Raw genomic sequence first — 23,765 nt, forward strand, 5'->3', positions numbered from 1 at the left:
TTCATATAGTTGCATCACCTACATATTAAACTCATCTGAATTGATCCACAGAAAACGAAGGTATAGTTTAGGTCAAAACAAACGTTTTAAGCAATATAACGTATGCATCCCGTGAATGTCGTGTTTGTATTATCTTTTATTTTTTGCTGGTGTGCTTTGTGCGTGTGACTTTTTGTGTTTCGTTGTTACATATGATGTGGCTCAGTACTTTTAAACATCCCGTAATTATGTTTAATTAAAATGACATTATGTCATTGTTCTATTATAATTCTGAAAATATTTTGAACGACAAGTTACGTATACAATAAAAATATTTCTCAAAGACGTTGCAATAGCAGAATAGAAATAAATAGATTATGGGTACTGACGTTGTTTTATTATCTAAAACACGTGTTATAATCTACTTTTTTGGTTTCTATGAATATTACATTTATTATTTAATTTGGCTCAGTACTGGTACATCCCGCCATTGTGTCATTGTTCTCTGACAGTCTTTTTTTTTTACTAACGTGCTTAGTTTGTATGCCTTTGTGGTGAATTTATGATACATACATGTATAGCGTGGCTCTGTTTCGTAATTGTGCTAATGATAAACATTTTATTGTATTCTGGTCTTTCGTGTTTGCTAAATATTTGATTTGTCTATATGCCTTTCAGTTGTTTTTTTTACACAAATATGACGTGGCTCTGTTCGCATACACCCCGTCATTTTGTTATTGCACTATAGTAAATGTGTGTAATATTGTCTTTTATGTATGCTAACAATCTTGGTCGATATGCCTTTTTATGCCTCTTTGTTACGTGTACGTTTGTTTTATGAAGAGTAAAATTATAATACAATGCTGACTGCTGTCCTGCTATGTTTGCATTTTTATTTAGTATGTCTGTTTGTTTTGTTCACATATCGTTGTCAATATAATGGGATTGGATGCGACTATCATACAAGTGAGAAGTTTGGCTAGCTTAAAACAACAGGTATTATCCACAATTTCCAATATAGGACAATGTCGGTCCCAGGTGAAGAATATGACAGTTGATACCAATTCGTATAATGTGTTTTAGCTTTTTATTAGAAATTCCCTTTTATAATATTCCTCGGGATTCAGTGTTTTTGTGGTTATACTTTTTAATTGCTTGCCGAACAAATGATACGGTTATTATGTAGAAAATCAAACTATATGCAATCTATCAATATGGTTTGAATACGTAAAAATGCATCCTCTCAAAAGAAAAAAAAAAGAAAACAGCTCTAACACAGGAAAAAAGAGTTGGGAGATATCAGAGAGACATTCAAGCTCATAATTAAAAGAAAACCTGACAACAACATTGCTGGTAAAAAATATCAAAATACCAACAATATCTTGAGGTGGATAGGGTGTCTCCTCCATCTTAGATTTTTAAATGACAGAAAACAAGGTCTAGATCTTTAAAGGAATGTTCAAATTTTAGGTAGTTCATGTATAAGAACTTTCACTTCCATATAGAGAATGACGTGTTTTATCATATCTATTGTTGTATTTTACTAAAAACAGAAAACTTTTGTTTGATCAATTTTTTTTCCAACTTTGCCACATAAGGGAAGGCAACTCAAATGCAAGGGCAGATAATTCAGATTGAGGTTTTATTACAACAGAATGTGTAAGAATTTTCTCTGTTTTATTATTTAGCAAGAAAATGAGTCCGGTGACCCCATTATTTCTTTTTCTTAACTGAAAGCATACTATTCAAGCTAACTTTTCATATGTTATCTCAAATTCTGTGGTGTAGTTTACGGTTTATTGGAGAAAATTGGGTTTTCCATGCATAATCTACACTAAATCTGTCAATTTTAAACACCGTGTAGCATGAACATAAGATAGGTGACCTATTACTTTTATTTCTTTTTTTTAAAGCAAAATATAAACTACATTTTGGCAAATCATTAAAACATTTTATGGGTTATAATTTAGACACCCCATCTACCTTAAACACACCAAGGAAGACAAACAAAACTCTTCGAGATGCTCCGACAGGTTACATATCAACAACAGTATTGTAATCACACAAAAGAAGACAAACAAAACTTGGGATGATCTCGGGATGCTCGGAAAGGTTACATATCCTGTTGCACATGTGGCACCATTTGTGTTGCTCATGTGAGTAGACACCTATTAATATATCTGAAGTTGACATCGGGAAAGGGAACAAGATTATAGTTACAACGTTAGGAGAACGACCGTTTCCATCAGTCACACGGGTTTTTCATAATGCCAATTCTTGATGCGTCCGTATAATTTTAAAAGGCATGATTTCAACATCTCCATTTGGAACTCTTTGTTAAAAAATTTCTGTGTGAGCAACAATTATCTTTTAATGAAATTGGATATCATCTGAATAACATTGTAAATATACTTCTACTTTGAAGGTGGCTTGCGTATTACTGGTGGTTTTGCTGAGAATCAAGGACGACTAGAAATTAAATACAATGGTGAATGGGGAACAGTATGTGATAATCAATTTGATAATGTAGATGCAGAAGTAGCCTGTAGACAGCTTGGAAATTGGTATGTGATACGTTTATGAATGGTTAAAAATAAACGCAATTTAATTAACATCGGTTCCTTTATTTCAAAATATAACTAGTCCCGAAAGCATTATTACTATCAGAGAAATTTAGTGTTGATTGGTGTCTCTATCTCAATCTGTACATAAAAAAAAACCGTCTAGTCTTTTCGAGATCGAAATATATTATCCAACGATGAGTTGAATGTTTTTGATATCTTAATTCGTAATAAAGATTTAACAGGAGATACATTTCAATGAATTTGGAAGTCAAAAACATCCAGTCAGTTGTTTGAAAATACAAAATTGACACCCGATGAAAAAAAAATGAAGAGACAATAATTAAATTGTAAAATCAAATATAAAATAGTTTCATAATGAAACACGGATATTATATAAACTATAGCGATACCAATGAATGGAATCAGAACATAATAAAGTCAGTAAATCCGTAAGTGCCCATTGCAAGTTGCAAGTTGAATATGACCACAAACTCTATACATTAATATCTCCAAACAAAACTTAGCACCGACTTTGTTTTCATCCGAGTTATGATGGTTGCCATGCACTATCACAATACATTAAGACAACAGTAGTATCCTAGTGTTCAATAGCAAAACAATCGATGGGCAAAACACATTTCCGGGTCAAAAGCCAAACCTGAGGCAAACACATCAACCATTAGAGGAAATCAAAGGCAGAACAGGAACACTAAAGTGCAACAAAAACAAAAGCCAACATGCACAAAAACGAACTACTAGTAACTGATTACAACAACCATATTCCTGACTTGGTATAGGACATTAAAACTATCCTATTATCAAATTATTAACTAAATTACTTTCTTTAATGTTATTTCTGAGATTTTGTTTAGCTATATCACATCAACAATCAATTTGCTGGTTTCCTATCGGACTTTTTACAAACAAATGCTTTCTCTCAAATTTGTCTTTGTTCAAAAAGGGGTTAAACTAGTCATCGTGTGTTCAACTGTACATTGAAAGAACCTGACTTAATATTGATCAAAATAAGTAAAGTAGTAGATATCCAAAACCATGTATCATTAAATGTATTTACAGCTCAGAATTAGGTGCAACATGTGATTTTTTTTGGCTTTTTATTGTAGAAATGTCATGTCAACACATACAGCAATTAGTTACAAACAATGAGATAGAGAAGTTTACGCTAACTGTCATCCAATCAGAACCATTGAAAGACAATAATTGCATTAGAATAATGTATTTACAGTTCAGGATTCAGGATTCCTGCCAATAAAGTAGACGATGGGATAGGTACCATTTGGTTGAATAACGTAAATTGCTCTGGTTCAGAAAGTGAATTACTGAATTGTACCTTCAATACAGATGCATCAAACTGTCGTCACTATGGAGATGTTGGCATTCATTGTTTTCTAAACTGTTCGCCAGATGGTGAAGGTATGATATTGGTCAGCGTAAAGTTATAATTTAATCGTATATAAATCAAAACAGTTTGATTTACTTGTACTTGTCCTGAATACATATGTATTCATTTTACCACTGTACATTTACTAACACTTCGTTCTAAAAGAGGGACAAAAGATACCAAAGGGACAGTCAAACTCATAAATCTAAAACAAACTGACAAAGCCATGGCTAAAAATGAAAAAGACAAACAGAAAAACAACAGTACACATGACACAACATAGAAAACTAAAGAATAAACAACCCGAACCCCATTTTATATCTATTCCATGTGCACTAATTCTTTGTGTACATATCATAATTGTGATCTCCAAGTTTTCCTAGATCGGATTGTTTGCAATGGTCAAAATGGAAACACGTATTGTCTACCAAGGAAACACGCACGTACTTTGTCTCAGTAAGCAGAACTGAGGTGTCATTACCCTTATACAACATTAGCTTATTTCGTACTTAGAATAACATCATGTTATCATTATATTACCTTCACGTTAAAATCATCTCAACTGTTTAACAGAAGATGAAAGCTTAATTTTGGACAACAGAAATATTTAAAACAATCTTGTATAAACTGTCTATTGTTATTTTTCTACTACTTTCCTGAATGTGCATTGAATCTACCACAACAATTTAAATAGCAATATATTTATCCTACAAAATCAAAAATACATACAAGTGTATATTCCACTTGTTTTTAAATGTTCTTGTTGACTTGTAAAGATCACTAGTTGATACCTATCTTAAAGTTTGTTAAGTAGATGATTAGGTTTTCATCTAATCACCTTATTACACCGTGTGTTTGTCCTTTGTGCATATATTTCATTTGTCTTCTAGGCGTGTTCTTATTGTCGGGTACACGCAATGGTCAAAATGAAAATACTACAGAAAGAAATTTCGATAGTTTGATAATATTATTTGCTACATAAAGCGATTTTATAGCTTACAGAGAACAAGGTGTTCCTTATTGTCAAGGTAATATTTAGACAGTTATTTTTAATTTAAATTATACTCAAAGCAATCTACCAAATTATTCATATAAGTCACATGCTTCAACTCAATAAAATAAGTTTCAAACAGCTCTCACAAAGAATACAAATCTGAATCTGTTAAATAGTTCTGCTTTCCATGTGGCTTGCGTATTACTGACGGTTTCGCTGGGAATCAAGGACGACTGGCAATTTATTACAATGGTGAATGTGGAACATTATGTGATGATCAGTTTGAGAAAGTTGATGCAGAAGTAGCCTGTAGACAGCTTGGATATTGGTATGTAATACGTTTATGAAGAGTTAAAAATATACGCAATTTAATCAACATCGGTTCTTTTATTTCAATATGTGACTAGTTCCAAAAGCACGGTCCGTGGTTTTAAAGTAGAGATGTCTTATCTAACGATAGGGCGAATTTTTCGATATTTATACTTGAAATGAAGATGTTCACATCATTAGAACTAATCGATGCTTTTCGAAATAATATATCAAAATCTTTCATTCAGTTATAAAAAAATGTATGTGATACCTATGGCTTATATAATGATATGTTGATAACATGTGTGTATATTACTGCAGTGCCGTTTTACATATAGCTTGCTATGAATCATCTATAAAAAAGGCAATGTGTTTATAAATAAATATAAAGAAGTTTATTGCAAACATATGTGTGCATGCTATGACAATCAAGGCATGTATTAAATACATATGACACAAAGATAAACATCGCAAAACAACACGCATGATACAATTTTAAGTAACAATTTGACATCCATCACATGCTGCCTTTAAATAATTACACAATGTTATAGACCGAGTTTGATTGTCAGCTTTTAACAATTGATCTAGTTTATAAGTAGTTGGCTTAGAACAAAAGAATGTTGGTAAAAAATCTAATCTGACATTGATGAATTTGAAATAGTTCAAATCGTGAGTCCGTTGGCATTGTTGAGACGGATACAGGATACAGGATTTTTCCCAAATATGTTTAAGAAATCAAAATGCATTATTTCTGCTTGTAGATTTTATTTTTCCCGAAATTGGTAACAAAAATCTATGTAGCAAATGAGTGCCTGTTATTAAATTTATATTTTCGGGATTTTTCCCGAAATGTGAAAAGAAATTATAAGTCATTAGGTCTAGCATATACACTTGATTTTTCGGGATAAATCCCGAAATATTTGAAGACATCTGTGTACATATGTTGTAGGTAGTTAATTGTTGTCGGGATATTTCCCGAAATGTGTTTCAGATATTTTTGTTAAAACGCTCTGCCAATATATATGCTATACATAATAATGTTGAAAATAATTTCGGGACATTTCCCGAAAAAATAGTTGTCACATACAGCTTCACTAAAAATATTTTAAAACTTTCATATATTTTGGGAAATTTCCTGAACATTAAGTGTACATTTTATCAGTTTTAAGAATAAAAACATGGAATATTGTAAAAAATGTGTGTTTCTTTATGAAATTTGCTTTCAATTTATGGTAAACATTGAAAAAGATTAGAAAAAGGAATAAAATGGATTTTAGTCTTTTAAAATAGTCTGTTATACATAATAACAAAATTCAGTGATTTGTGCAATTTACAAATGATTGAAATGAGTAAGATATTTAAAACAACATGCACAAACAACAATAAAGTATAGATTACTATATAACATTACTCACTATACACCTTATTTCGAAGAAGTTAATCATCTATCGCATAACAGTTAATTCACAAATGAAGTGTAAAATGTGCGAAATATTCAACAACCGACTTCTTTTTTTAGACATTTTGTTGTTTATGTTTTGAAATTTTTCAACCAGATTCATAGCTGTTTATTTGCAAGATGTTTGCAGTTTAAATTTTTTATACAAGATATTTTTAAGTAATATTTTCTAACTCTAGACATTTTCGATAGTCAAAATATGGTAGTAAATAGTATTTTAAACTATAGCTAGTATACTGTAAGCAATTGATGCCTGTCAGTCTTTTTTTTTTTGTCTTGTTGATGATGTTGTGTTTTATTTTGGTAAAAGAGGGGGCGGCAATACCAAATTTGAAAGAACCGACAATGGTCGTCTATTGTCTTATTGGAGAATCGGAAGGAATGTAATTGAAAAATAAATCTATGATAACTATTCATTCTATTCTTTTATCTATTTTAATTTTATTTTTACCATTGGACATAGATACTTCATAACTTATATTTTTACATGGTTATTGATATGTAGTCTAAGATACATGTCGGAATTTCAACACAAAATAACAAAGAAAATATATGGAACTATAAACTAACTCTTCATATATTTATGAGTGAATGCAACGTCAGATTTTAGATGCGGTGTTAGTTTCATAGAAGATTGGTAATAAACAAGCGCATAGAACATGAACAATTTGTGAAATGTTTTTTATTATGTTTTATTTTGTAATAAATCTCACATTATGATTGTAAAACGTTTTAGTTTTGTGTTGTCATATAAAGAAAATAAAGAAAAAAACATCATTTAATGTATTTAGCATAAAACAAATGCAAACAAACACAATGATAAAACATATAGTAGTAAACAGATTTTCAAAATTGTGTCCATGAATATGTTATATGGTTCAGGTTTCAGTAAATTTCAATTGATTGTAATTGTTCTCGTTTAAGGCGTGAGAGAATTATGATATTTGGCGACTGGTAAGTATTGATTTTTCTACTCGCAAATAAGAATATAAAGATTAGTTCAATTTTTCTTAAAACAAATAGGGAAACAAATAAGTCTTCTTTATCATGTTTATATGAGCTTCACTTATGCCTGTGCATCGTACTATTTACAGGGTTCATTTCTGCAGCAATATCTATGTTAATAAGTTTTTTTTTGTTATAATGATATATATATATATATATGTATATAGATATACCTAAACAGATAAGACGTTACTTTTAATGCATTGTTACAGACTTATTATCGTGACGTTACGTTGCCGTTAGTTACATTCTTCTATGATTATCACAAATATGTGAAACCGGTTGGATAAAAATGTAGAGAATTAAAGGACTTTAAGAGCATTTTGAAATTTAATTTTATTTATATTTTTACTAGTGTGGACACATAATTCAATTTTTAGTATATATATATACAACTCGTCTAAACATCAACCCAACAATGTTAGATCTGTAAATTTGCTTTCGCAAATTTTTGGTTCTTCCCTCGCCGGGATTCGAACCCATGATACTGTGATATCGTGACACCAAATCGCCTGCACTACAGCCGTCCGGCTAGACCACAAGACCACACATATATACATATTTGTAATCTGATATATACCAGTAGAAAGATACTGCACGCTTCATAATTAAAGAGACACTTGTTATGTACCGAATTAATACTTTACTAAATACACCAGTAACATGCACATCTTAAACAAAAGCTAAACAGCTCCATAGTATAACATTTGCAATTCTAATTTCAATTTGGTTTGCATCGACTCCATTTCTTTGTGGTAATACACCCAACTTATTCAATTATTATTTCATCGGCCGTTGCCCGCCACGAGCAAAATGATTTAACATCTTTCATCATATTTGAAGGACAACACATATTTTGTCAATAATGTATACAATCGTTTGAGTATGGATTAAAATATCAACAATAATCTAAAACATAATGATCTATAGGTTGCCAACAAAAAATATTAACAAATGAGATATGTTTTTCCAATAATTGTAAAAGAAACAAGTTTGAGTCGTTCTAAGCATCCTTGTATGCATTGCAAACAAGAACAGATAGAAAAGGCCGTATGAATAATTAAATATTATTTCGGCAACTTCTATTCATGAGGAAAAGTGATATCGGGTCAGTGACTGTATATGACATAGAAAAATACAGTCAACGCATTTGGACTGCTAAAATAGAACGAGTAGTGTAAATGAAAAATAATATCATTATGTTTAATGTCGTTGTTTGAAATGTTATTTTCACTACACGACACCTTTGTCGCTGTTCAGTTCGTCGAATTATACAACTGATTTATATATCAAAACATCAAATCTTTTGATTGCATATGGTTTGAAATATTTTGAAGGTTTTGAATAGCATTGCAGAATCGTTTTTAACGCATATATTGCTCTTTCAACAGAACATTCAATAGTGATAAACTCGTCTATATACCTTGAATGTCAAATTTGTATACTTTGTTTTAGCATTTCATGACACATCATTTCATTAAAAGTATTAAATTCATTAGTGATGGTGCACAAATAATGTTAACATTCTATTATTTTCAGTTCGTAAGTATCAAGTTCAAGTTTGATTTAGAGAAGTATTTATAATTCAATCTGAAAGAAATGCGAGGAACAGCTGTTAGATATATAAAAAACACACAACTATTTCACCTTCAAAGATTACAACACTCATTAATTATTCATCAGCCGAATACCACATAAAACACAAACAGAAAAATCACAACAAGATTAAAGCTGTATTATCAAGCATTTAAAAAGAACAACTTTGGCATGCATGATATCGAAATTATATGACTCAATATGTATTTTTTTTTACATAACACATACATATGTGTGGCTGTTCTAGCCGTCAAAGCATCCCATAAAAGTCTGGTCCATCAAAACATACCATTTTCTTCTAATGAAAATTTATTAAAAACACAAATTTAATTCTGATTTGCTGTACAAAATGGCCAAACTGTTATAACAATGATAACTGAAACTGCAAAAACAATATCTGTAACATTGTATACAGTTAAACCCAAATACATTCTCTATAAAGATCACAAGCCTTATTGAATCATTGGCCGTTGACCACGAGCAAAACAAACGGAAAATTGACAAGAACATATTTGAAGCATAACACATGCTTGGCGTATATAAACACATTAATCCTTGCATCTGTAATGAGTTTATTCAAAACCACTGGGTCGATGCTACTGCTGGTGAATGTGTTAATTCCTCGAGGGTATCACCAACCTAGTAGTCAAAACTTCTTTGCTGACAGGAATTACCTTTGATATGGTCATATTTATAAATCAACTGTTTATAAAACTTTTGAATGTTTGAAATACTAAGGGTTTTCTCCCTCAGAAATAAATTACCTGAGCTGTATATGGCAAAGCTTTTAGGAATTTCGGTCCTCAATGCTCATCAACTTAGTACGTATGTGGCATTTTAAACTTGTTTGGATTCGAGCGTCACTGATTAGTCTTTTTGAACAAAACGCGCGGCTGGTGTATATAAACAAAAAAAATCAATTTAACTTTGGTAAATTTATTTACAAACACTAGATCGATGCCACTGCTGATGCAGTTTTAATTCTCCGAGGGTATCACCAACCCAGTAATCAGCACCTACGTGCTCACATGAATTATATTTGACATGGTCATAATTATAAATTAACAGTTAACAAAACTTTAGATTTTTTTAAATACAGGAATAGATTACCTTAGCTGTATTTGGCAAAACTTTTAGGTATTTTGATCCTCAATGCTTTTCAACTTTGTACTTAATTGGCATTTTTTACTTTTTTGGATCGATCAACACTGATGTGTCTTTTGTAGACGAAACGCGCGGCTGATGTATATAAAAAAAATAATCATGTTATCTATGATGATTTTATTGTCAAGCATACTTTGAATAAAAAATCGTAATGTTAAACGTCATTGGTTGATTGTGGTGTTTTTTAAACCGACACATATGTTACCGTTCCAGCTGTTAATTCATCTCAATACAAATGGTTGCTTCATCAAAACATCATATGGCTTTTACTGTATATACAAATAGATTGAAGTTCATAAAGTACATTTCCAAAATCTGTATAAAAACAAGCATAACTTATTCAAAAGAAAATTTAATTCTGATAAACGGATCTATGTACATAATGACATGGAAATACACAAAATTATAAAAATTCATCAATGAAGATGAAAAAACTAATGCTACATTTTTTTTCAGTGAGTAAGTAAAAAGTTGAAATTGGATTTAGAGAAGTATTTATAATTAAACTACAATGCAATGCACTTTGAATAGTTCAATGATAATAATTTACTCATTGTTTATTGAGGGCGATCATAAAAACAGGAAATAACGACCTATTTGAAGCTTAAATCCGTTTTCTTCCATTAAGTATATATAAAAGCAGCAATATTGATGTCTACAGTATAAGGCTCATTACGGCTTTTCCCTACATAACTCGTACATGTATGTTGCTGTTCAAGATTTCAAGGCATTACAAATGACTGCATCATCAAAACACCACATTTTCAATGCAAATAGAAGTAACTTGACAGTTATCAAAACAATTTCGTAATTTTTATTAAACATCAACATCGCAATTTTAAAACAAAATTTATAATATGGCCGTAATGTTATAACTTGAACTGCGCAGTAAAATCTGTAATATGGCATTCTGTGAAATACAGAAATAAAGTACCCTATATAGATCTCTACCCTTTTAATTGACTCATCGGTCGTTGACCACGATCAAAATGAATAGTAAATTGACAACACATTTAAAGCAAAACACACGTTTTCTTCAAGCATACATAAGACATGGTTAATCGTTACATGACACATTTCTTGCCGTTCCAGCCGACAATTCAAACAAGCACAAATGATGGCTTCATAAAACCAACATATTCCTTTTATTGCATATGTCAATTGTTTGAAGGTCATTACAGACATTTCTGATTCTTTATTTAAGAATTAAATGCATATTTTTTGCAACTTTATTGGGGTGTAAAAGCAATGACCGAAGTACATTTTGTATGAACGCTTTTACAACCCTATCAAGTTACAAAAAGAAGCATCCAATACTTATAATTACATATGTTTAGCTATGATCATGAACACACGAATTTTATATTGTTTTAATTTAATTCATATGTGTACTTTATTGTGAGACCAGTCACGTCTTATCATGAATGAACAGTTTTATTGAGTAATGCAATTGTTTAAGGAATTACATGTGACGTGCTGTTAGCCAATCAGAATAAAGTAATATAATTAAACATACATCTAATGTTATTATTGAAAGAAAGCATTATTCAGTAGAAGAGTTTGTTCCAATAAAGTGTTCTACATGGTTTGTATATCTTAAATGATGTAACAGTTTTGCATTTGATTCATTGCCATCAAACAAAGTAATAAATGTTATCAATGATGGTGAAAAAACTAATGCTACATTTTTTTCAGGCCGTAAGTAGCAAGTTAAATTTGGAGTAGAGAAGTATTTATAATTTAAAATGCAATACAATACACAGATTAGCTGTTAAATAAAGAAAAGCATTTCCCATTAACTATTTCAATAATCACTATTCACTCATCGTCCGTTGAACACGCGCAAACACACTGAAAATCGACACCACAAAATCTAGCTCATCCTGCATAAATAAAAGCACCATCTTTATGCTTAAAATTCACGGCTCAATATGTTTTGTCTACATGACACATACTTTTACATTGATGTTTCAGTCATAAAGGCAACATAAATTACGGTTCATCCATATATCTATTAATATATTTACTTATTGAGACTTATTTCTCAAAGCAGATAAAGAGTGCAGAGCAAAGCAAGCTATTTTTTCTCACGTATTTGTTAACTACAGACCCTTTTTGTGAATAACATAAAATGTTCTAACGAAAGCAAACACCACAGACCTTAGATATCACAACTCAAATTGCGTGCCCCCTCATGATATATATCCGAAAACAATATCATCCTTAAAAATCAATGACAAAAAGTATTTCAATGAGGAAGACAAGGTACACTTACGGTGCGCACACTATTGAACAACGTTACATCTACAGGTCAGAGCAAATATATCAAGATTATAAATATGTCTCTCCTACAAATATTATTCAATTGCACAGAGCCAAACTAAATATAACTGTCTTTGAACTTATCTTAGTTCTACAAATATGCATTGTCATTTGTGTTTGTTAGTTTGATATAAAATGTATAACTGTGTAATTGATAGATATGACACGTGAAAAGTAAAATCGATATGTATTGTATTGTATTTGCAAGTGTCTTTTATAAGTCTTGAAACATTGGTTATAATTTTCGCGTGAACATACATTCTCACTATTTCGACGACCAAACAGCTATATATCCGATACATTTTTATATTATAACTATAAATATACCATATTGTTTTGTTATATCAACATATTTGATTTCAATATTTGCACACGTCATTACGCGAACTGATCAAAATCTAAACATTGTAGTTTACAATCGATTTGCAAGAACAAGCTTGATTTGAGGGTTTAATTTTATTTCGTTTTCTTTTTTTTTAGATTCCCTATGTGCATCCAATGCAGAGAGTAAGTGCTGTTTTGTTATAACATATAAGATATATATTTTGTAAAGGGGCACAAGCTTCCAGATTCATGTTCACCGATGTGAATCAAATTCTTATAGTTGATTTATAACAATATAATACATTTATCCAAATTATTAAAAGTCTTGAATAAACGATAAATAGGGCACGGGCATGCCAATACGTAGCTTCTTTTCGTGCGTAAAATATTTAAGTATATAGACGCCATCTAATTAATTACCGAGTTGACCACTCGCGTCATCCGATGGCCATATATATAAGCGATGTAAACATAAATAGAAATAGAAATATATTAACAAAACTCGTGCTGTTACATTGTGTTAGGTCTATCCTATTTCATATTATAGATGAAAAACAAATGTGTGTCATCGTTTTTACCTCTATAACAATGCTGGTTATGTGTATCAAATCAGTTAATCAAATAATTTACCTTAGTTTCACTTTAAATGTTGACATTCTTTTAAATAATTTTACACATACAATTCACGCGTTATCCATTTCAAGTTTAGGGGTTAAACTGAAGTTCACATGTAGAATGACTCAACTTGGTTAGTACCTATATCCGCTGTACGATATATTAATAATAAATCTTTCAGTATTTTAAGATTTTCGGGAAAAAGAGTCGCTGTATTTTGGTCACAAATGAACTTTCTGTCTAACTTTTTATAAAATTGCATAAAAGTTTAATAAATTTTAACCACAGAGAGAAACTAAAAATGGATGCCTCTGATACCGTAGGAACATACAACTTATAGAGATCATGAGTATGTTAATTACTCAAAAACATATCATTTACATTTCAATCAATTTCAAAAAGGATTTTCTATTTGGTCCGAGAATATAGTCCCTAGTGTTGACAGTTGGTTACTTGCCATTAATTTTGATACCCCTTCCAAATTTATTTCTCCGTGTTTAATGCCTCAAAGTGCATGTAGGGGGTGAAATTACACTGTAAACAAATTTGGGTCCAGAATTTTAAAGGAAAGTAGTGATTTGGTCCAGCTGACAAAGGTTGAAAATTAGTACTTCGGAAACTGTCAAAAGATTTCAAGACACCCTAAACATAAAATTGTCCATATTTTGAGTTAGAGGCGATGAAGTTTTCTATAATGTTGATATAATTTGTCCCAAAAGTAGTACAACACACTGTAAAAGTTTCTTTGAGAAAGCGTAGATGGGATTTTTTTTTATTTTTGTGTATGTTCTAAAGATATTCACTACGAAATAATTGTGGTCTCGGACAATTTATAATTAGGAAACCACAGAATTAAAAAAAAATCTCAACAAATACGAACTGTTACAATAACTCTGAAATTCAGAAACCACAATATTTGGATTTTTCAAACAATCAAGTACAACAACTCTGAAAGGTTAAAATAGAAAACGACGATTTGTTCACATTAACGACCGATTTAAGAATTGTTATTAGCTTTTACGAGCTATATACGGTTTATTTTCAATCATTAATAGTTATCACGATATATTTATGCCAAAATTTCACGATTTGATACGAGTTGTCACGAATAAATAAGAGCAGCTTAGTTTAGTAGCTTACGGGAATTATTTGATAACATATTCTATACTATTAAACGAGAAAATCTCATTTTGTGTGTCGTTTCTCCTCCTTTCACAATAAACTAATCATCATGCCTCTGTGTCCTATAGATAACATGTTTAGTCGCATTTGTCATCCATTTTTATGATCACTTAGTTTGGGTTATTTTGGGAGAAAAAACGAAAAAGAATGCGTCCGGATATTTTCCCGTCATTGGACAAAACTTTAAGTCAGATTAGACTTCCGGTTTGTGTTTTCTGTACTTTGAACATACAAAGACTATGAATAAAGTATATACATTTGCTTTCTGTTATCATTTTGAGATCTAGCATGTATCATACTTGCTTAACGTGTTTCAGTTTGGGTTATTTTTGGAGGAAAACGAAAATGGATAATAGTTGCTATTTGCTATCAATTGGTTTACAGTGGTGGATCCAGAACTTTTCATAAGGGATTGGGGCGCTGACTGACATAAAAAAGGGGGGGCGTTCCTTTGATGCTTTAGTGATTCCCCATATAATCAACAATTTTTTTTCAACGAAATGGGGGCCAGGGCCCTCCAGGCCCCAATCCCAGGATTCCGCCTAGGGTTTACTATCAACGGCGGTCACTGCGGATATATTTATGAATACTTAGTACATACATTTACTATGAATTACTGTATTTGTTATCATTTACTATAAATTCCAATGGTTATCTGGGGGGGGGGGGCTCTTTACTATAAATGGCGTTCACTGATACATATATATATATATTGAAGAGACATATATTGTCGAAATCTAGATCTGGTGTACACAAAAAATATTGACACCTTGTGTTTGTGGCATGACATCTTGGTCACAAGTTTATCGTTGTTTGTTTAGTATTAAATTTACATTAAGATCCATTTTGTTACATCTCGTGATTAATTTTATTCGGCAATCGCCAATGGCAGTCAGCAGGGTTTAAGAACATCAGTTGTTCGACCTGTTAGACAAATGCGTTTTGTTTAAATATACTTTTTCACTTTTTTGGTCTTTTGGAAAATGTTGTTTGTGCTGTTTTTAGACCCTTCTACAACGAAATTTGTTTTCATGCACACGTTTAAAAATTGCGTTTTTTTATCCAACGCAACCATAGGTTTGAACGTAGTTTTCAATTTAGACTCGTATATATATATAGTACCTTTGACTTTTGATACCTCTCCTGAAATTCTCTGTATAGTAATTGAAGTATATATGCATGTTCATAGAGTACCATCAATAATTCGTAAACAAATCGTTAAAAGAAAAATACGAGTCATTTACGGATTTGTGCAAGCAGTTAGCGGATTGTTACGTTCTGTTGGTAGAGGTTAACGTACGATACCTACTGAAGGTTAAATACCGAAAAATCGATCCATGGACAATCGTGAAAAGATTTTTGACATGCATACACCTTTCCTCTCCTTTAATGATCCTTACGAGTGTGTGCGAGTTGTTGTGAGTTCTAGGACTCGTAAGAAACATCCATGTATGTGGAAAGGAGGGCGTTTTGGTTTGATAGATATTGCGGCACCATATACATCTAGGAGATTATATCATTGCCAAGTCATATCTTTTAATTTACTTTGACAATGTTTGACTTACAATGTTAAATATTTAATGAAATACAGATTATATATACACGCGCTAAAATGTATTTGCTTTTGCGATCAGGAAATGTATATGAGAGGTTCTATAGTATTATTTTACTACGACGAGCATGCATACCATATTCAAATCATTATGTAAAAAAGGTGTACAAATGCACCACAGAAAGCTACAAAAGCCACAGAAAAAGAGAAATAGGTGTTGCTTTTCTTGCGGCGTTGCCAGCGACAGCAAAGGATGAGTCAACAATGATTTAGTTTTCAGCGTTAGACGTGTAATAGATTATTGACATTTTCTATAAAGTTGCAATACTATCAATACTTAATAATTTAAAGACTATTTTGAGGCCCTGTCTCTATGTCAGGGTGCAGTGGTTTTGAATTGGAAAGCAATTTTCAATGTTAGCTTCTTTTCTGCTAAAGTCAGTCTGATATATATGAACTACTTGTGATAGATGAATAAAATTGTTAATAGAGTTGTATTACTATCAGTACATGCCAGACGACTATTTCGAGGCCCTGTCCCCTGGTCATTGTCAAGCAACTTTGAATGATTTGATTTGAAATATCTGCAAATATGTGAAACATTTCTTTGAGTAAAAAAGTTTGTTTTGACTATGAAGATTAAAAGTCTCAGGCTAAAGCTGGAAAGTCGAACGCTGAGAATTTAATTAGTCTAGTGCTGAAACTTAAAGTTTACCGCTGGGGCTGTATAGTCTTGCTCTGAAGACGTTGGGATCAGCGCTGAAGAATTAAAGTCTAGCTCTGACGATATTGAGATCAGAACTGACCATTAAATGTCCAGCGCAGATCATGTTAAGTCTAGCGCTAAAGATTTAACGTACAGCGCTAAAGCTGTAAACTCAAGAGCTAAATTTGGAAATTCAAGCGCTGCAAATATAAAGTTGATCGCTGTAAAAATATTAAAAATTTAGCAATGGAAATGGAAAGACTGGCGCTACAGATGTAAAATGCGCGGTGGAGATAAAGTTCAGCGTTAAAGATATAAACCCAAGCGCTGAAAATGTAGAGTCTATAGCTGGAGATTTAAAAGTCTAGAGCTGGAAATAGGAGTATGGTGCTCTAAATGTAAATCAGTGCCGGATCCAAAGGGGGGGGGGGGGTCAGGAGTTGGACCCCTCTTTTTTTGGACGATCAGTGCATTTGAATGGGGACGTATGGTTGGAACCCCCCTTTACCCTGGGTTGAGACCCCAATCCCCTCATTTTTTTAAAATTGCTGGATCCGCCCCTGTAACGTCTAGCGCTCGGTAATTAACTTTATTCTTTTTTAAACAACAATGTATATGTAGTAGTTATATAAAATCCACAGTCCGAGTTTCTATCGTGTTCACTCATCACACCATTTGTTAAAAAAACAAATTGTAAAAATCCAAAAGTATTTTGTTGTTTGGTTGCTATTTCCTCGATGTACAACCCACACCTTCTTTTATTTAGATCTGAATTATGAACTTAATTGATAGAAATATTGTTGGTCTCCCAATTATATTTACGTATACAAACACCTTGTTTTATTTTTAGACTAAGCGGGAAATATAACTGTTTTAACCGAACCAACATGATGATTTAGATACAATGATATATTTAGATAGTGTCGAAAATCGTTAAACGATTAGAAGCGGGAAATATAACTGTAAGCTATAATACATAACATGCTTATTATGCATTTCTCGCGGATATTTCATACATGGAAGGTCGTTGTTTTATCATCATTCCTACATTCCATCATCTACTATCCGCCGTATTTTATAATTAATCTGACAGTGCTCGACATCATTTTAAAGTTACTGCTACACTGACAAAGGAGTTTGTTGCAATTTAGATATGACATAAAAAAAACATTTTGTCAATATAATATTTTATACAGTTACTATTCTAAAACATTGACCATCTTTTTATTTGATAACTGAAACTTTGACGTTTCTAAAAAAATGAAAAAAAATATATTCTGAGGTGAATTGAAAACAATATAAATTGTTTCTACCAGAAACAAGAGCATTGATTTAGAAAATTTATTCCCCTGTGTGTTTAAGAAAAAGTGGAAAATCAGGTTTGTCCAATGTAAGTATAACCATACCCCCTAGACTTGCTGAAGTTCCCTTTTTGTATTTCTATCTTACTAATGTATGTGTTTACTGATAAGTGCCACTCTACTGATTGCCCTTCCTCCTGCAAATGTCAGTATAATGGTGTGCTCCTAGTTATAGCAGTAACACTGTTAAAGAGGCAAAATTGAAAAAAAAAAATTAGGTGGGGACATGTAGCAAAAGAGGGACGATAGATACCAAAGGGACAGTCAAACTCACAAATCGAAATAAACTGACAACGCCATGGTTAAAAATGAAAAAAACAACAACAGACAAACAATAAAGTACACATGACACAACATAGAAAACTAAAGAATAAACAACACGAACCACACCAAAAACTAGGGACGATATCAGGTGCTCCGGATGGGTAAACAGATTCTGCTCAACATGTGACATCCGTCCTGTTGCTTATGTGATAACAAACCCGGTAAATAGTCTAATTCGGTAGGTCTCATTCATGAAAGGGAAGTGGATTGTAGTTACGACGTAAGAAACATATTTGAAATCATTTATGAAACGGTTATTCCATAACGGTCAACCAACGCGTGATGGCGTCCGTAAATATTACGAAGGAATGATTTCAACTTCACCATTTAGAACTCTTGGTTAAATAGTTTCCTCATGAGCAGCAAGCCTCTATCAAGACATTCAGGCAAGTCTACATACCCCTTTAAACAGATGAACTGTCGGGCCAAAATTTTATTTGGCTTTCATTTAGTAAAAAAATAATGTTTGATCAAAATAATTATGTAATTGTATTATGCTTCATGAAAACGTGATTCAGCTTTCAGGGACGGAGAAGATTAGCCCATAAATATGATTCCGTACTACAATCAGTATCTTCTAAGGAAGCTAATAAGCGCCACACATTTTTTTTTTAATTTCTTCCTAGGTTTGCGTTTTCAATTCTTAATCTAGTCTCGTATATGTTATAATCAAACACTATATTGGATTAACATTTAAATTCATGATATTATAATTTGAAATTTTATAAATTTAACAAGAAAATAGATATGGTCATGATGGTATAGGCAAATTCTAATTGAAAGGTCAATATTTTGAAAAGTTTGATTAACAAAAAGGGGTAAATTAGATAAAGGCAAAATATTGTCATACAATTGTGAAACTATATGTCAAATAGAAACAATGATATTTTTGCTTTAAAATGAATTATTTAGAATAAACACTTGTAAATTTTGATGTAAGAAATCGTTTGTTGAAATTTCAGAATACGACAGATTCTTTGTTATTTCGAAAATGTCTGCGTTATTCCGCAAAAGTTTGCGTTATAACGCCATGATCTGCGTTATATCTTAAATGTTTGTTTTATTTCGCAAAGGTTTGCCGTCTAGCGCAAAGGTTTGCGTTAAAACGCAAATATACATGTAGGAAGAATATACAAAATAGTGTGTGGCGCTAAAACGCTTCTGTAATCTTCCGCCTATACATTATGTCTTTATTTTAGGAAAATTTCGCAAGTGGACATTCAGTTTGAATGTTTACCACTCCTAATTTTTTTATTATCTTTTATAATTAATAAATGTAGATTGTGCGCTTACCCCAGATAGGGTTTAGGACACAGATCCATAGTTACCAACAGTTATACATAATATAACGTTCGAAATATAAGGCGTGCCGAGCGACTTTTAAAAATAGTTCTTATATTCAGTCATTGACTAAAAAAGTTCAACCTCACTGATACTTTATTGCTCTACAAATAAAAGCTTTGGTCTAAAGCATAAAATATTAGTAAACACAAGCTTTACAAAATTAATTATTTTCATGACAGTATCGAATCGCTCAAAAAAGGAGGACTGCTGTTCTATAATCCCCGAGAGTACCAAAAACACATGTGTTTCGGTACTGACATACTTTTCCAAAATTCGCCGATGATAAAACTTCAAAATTATTTTAAAAGATACAAGGATTCCAACTCCCTAATGGATAGCTGAACTTATATTTTGCTATTCCTTGTACGTTCCTTTTGGTCATAAAGCTCTTAGCATATGCTAATATATCTATACATTGTAAAATTGAGAACGGAAATGGAGAACATTTCAAAAAGATAACAACCCGACCAAAGAGCAGACATCAATAGTGGCTTTGAATTACAGTGGAGATCACTTCCAACCTCTCATTAGAACTGTCAGAATATTCTGTCATAGAACTGTTCTAACCTGTCCTAGAACAGTTCTACCTAGAACAGTTCTACCCTAGAACTGCTCTAAGTAGAACTGTCAGAATCAGTTCTAGGTAGAACTGACTAAATCAGTTCTAGGTAAAACTGTCAGGGTCAGCTCTAGGGTAGAACTGTCAGGATCAGTTCTAGGTAGAACTGTCCAAATCACTTCTAACCGTAGAACTGTCAGCAGAACTGACCTAATCAGTCAGGACTGTAGAACAGTTCTAAATGACGTCACTGCAGTAAGGGCACTTTAGAATTTAAAAGAAATAAATCACTTCCAATTACTTATATATATTATATATATTAAATAGCAGATTTTCTATATTTTTTATTGATCAAACGACTTTTATTACGTTACATGTACAAATATCGAAGTGAATAGAAGGTTATCCAACTCATCGGAGATATTTTTATAAAATTGCATACGGAAACATCATTGTTTACGTTTCTTCGTTCCCCGTTTTTAACAGTCTCTTCCTAAATAAAACTCTGCATTCAATTCATGAAATTTTAATCGTTATTTACCTTGTTTGTCTTGGATTTACATTCATTTATAATTCTGTTTTGACAAATGTTCAAACGAAAATTGTACAGTGGATGAATTATGGGATATTAATGAAAAAAGTGTTGTGTAACGTAAAAAAACTATATATACATTTGCACGATCTCGTCTTAGCCAAACTTATCCATACAGATTATATAAATAAATGATATCTGGGAGTCAGGAACTCAGAAAAATATACTGGATCTGAACATGAATGAAACGTTTGCCCCTGGACGTTCGGTTACAAACAAAATTATGCATTTTTCTTTTGCCTTCTTCAAATTATATTAACAGTATACTATTCCAAGAAGAGAACTTGCCATACATGTATACTTTTTATTTTATTTTAAAAATAAAGTATATGAATCAGTCATGTGAGTGTTGGATGATGCCATTAAATAGTTTTGTCTAAAAAAAATCATCACAAACTACTGACTTAAACATGTTAAAAAGTCACATTAGCATGTTTAATGACGGTTCACTATTAAACCTGTTCAACAACTCTCGTAATCGATTAATGACACCTACAGTTTATAGGTAAAATGGAGGGGTCATCTCAAAGACAAAAAAACGTCTGATTATCATAACGGTACATACATTCGGTTTGGCGGTCAGAAGATATAAATAATATAAAAAGTAAATAAAAATATTTTTCTATCATACAATATTCTTATTACATGTATTACACAAAATTTCACGTTGAATTGACAAAAAAAAATACTGCAATCATTCCGCATCCTGATAATTTTTCTCTTCAACTTTATGATTATGCCGCATGCCAATAAGAATAAATGTGTATCTGTGAAAGTTTTTCTGAAAATTTCTGAAAACTTCTGAAACATTATCACATGACTGTTTGTTGGTCTGTTACCACACTTGTAAACACGGTCGAGACTTTTGTAAGTGATTTGAACCTTACCCAATGTACATATTCAATTTTGGAAGGGGTAAAAACATATTGATTTCAATGGTCTAAGGGAAAGATCAATATACCTTGTTAAAGTTGGTGTATTTCCTTCTTGAATAAGGGGGGATGTATAAACATTTAAGCAGTACATACCTGCGTGTGGAATTTATAATTCAGCCTATTAGTTACTATAGAACATAACATTGTCATTGTTAATTCTTTTTGGATAGTGCGAATTAGGGGTTGGCAGTTCAATGCCTTTTTCCCCTCATTTAATTATATGGTCGTCCTCACGAACTGATTGTCCACTAAAATTGCCCGTGTTCCAAAAAAACAACAGACGTTGTCTTTGTTATCGTAGAGCCATTCCTCAGTTCTCGAAAATTACCTCCGAGTATCTTGCAAGAAGCGGGAATTGCTTAGCAATACAGTTTAATGGGGTCCGTGCTGATCAAGTATCGTTGGTTTTATATGTTACACTGTCATTACTATATTTAGTTTTGTTGTCAACAGGTCAGAAATTGTTTTTTTTTCCTTGATAAATCTTTGCCGGTTTTTTAATCTTTTATTTCGTTTTTTTTCGTACTAATGATTCTTTTTAAATTTCGTCTATGACCGTGCATAAGAGAGTATTTTTTTCTTTCTTATTAGATTAGTAAAACCCCGTCTCATTTTTTGTGCGCCTGAACCAAGTCCTGAAAATGTTGATACTGTGTACGGCCTTTTTGGAAAATATGCTTCGCCTAATTTGATTTCTTTTTAGTCGATCAGAGATCGCTGTTTCTTTTATTTGTTTTTTTTTTATCTGTTTTTTTTTCTTCTGTTTTTTTTCACCGTATAGTAAGTTGATCTTTGTTTTTTTCTTCTAGTTTTAAAAACCCATGCCATTTTACTCTGTTGGAAAGTTATATCATTACCAATCAAACAAATTCCAAGCATTCAATCTCTTTGTGATGCATAGTATTATTTTATTTTTGAGACGACCCCTTACATATTACCTGTCGTAGTCGTGCTCAACTGTAGGTGTAAACAATTGTTGAAAAGGTCTATTATGTTATACAGAGAGGAAATAACGGCGCGCTAAATTCTTAGATATGGTATAAATACACCTTGTCGCAATTTGTCTGCCATTACTGGATATCACACAGGTTCCCGTAAAATTTTGACGTCATAAAACAAAATATCTGACGCCACCATGGAAAAGTCATTGTTGTATGCTTCAAAAGTTAAAGAGGCCGGGTCAGCCAGGATTAGCAATAAGGTGTATTGTGTTTCAAAGTTGGTGTCATTTTTATCATACGATCCGTCCTCACATAGAAATAACATTGGTTTACCATGTTTACAATGAGGCCATATACATGTATATTTACATGATAAAGTGTAAATAAGTTCAGTTTTGGTTGATGCGGTCAAATACTTTTGTTAAAACAACTCTCATTCAGTCTGATATATCGAAACCACTGAAATTTGTTTACAATTCAATATTTTGAATAAGAAGAGGACTTGCTGATATTATAAATTGATATGGAAATTT

This window comes from Mytilus galloprovincialis, chromosome 12 (genome assembly GCF_965363235.1).
Source record: "Mytilus galloprovincialis chromosome 12, xbMytGall1.hap1.1, whole genome shotgun sequence".
Classification (NCBI taxonomy): Eukaryota; Metazoa; Mollusca; class Bivalvia; order Mytilida; family Mytilidae; genus Mytilus; species Mytilus galloprovincialis.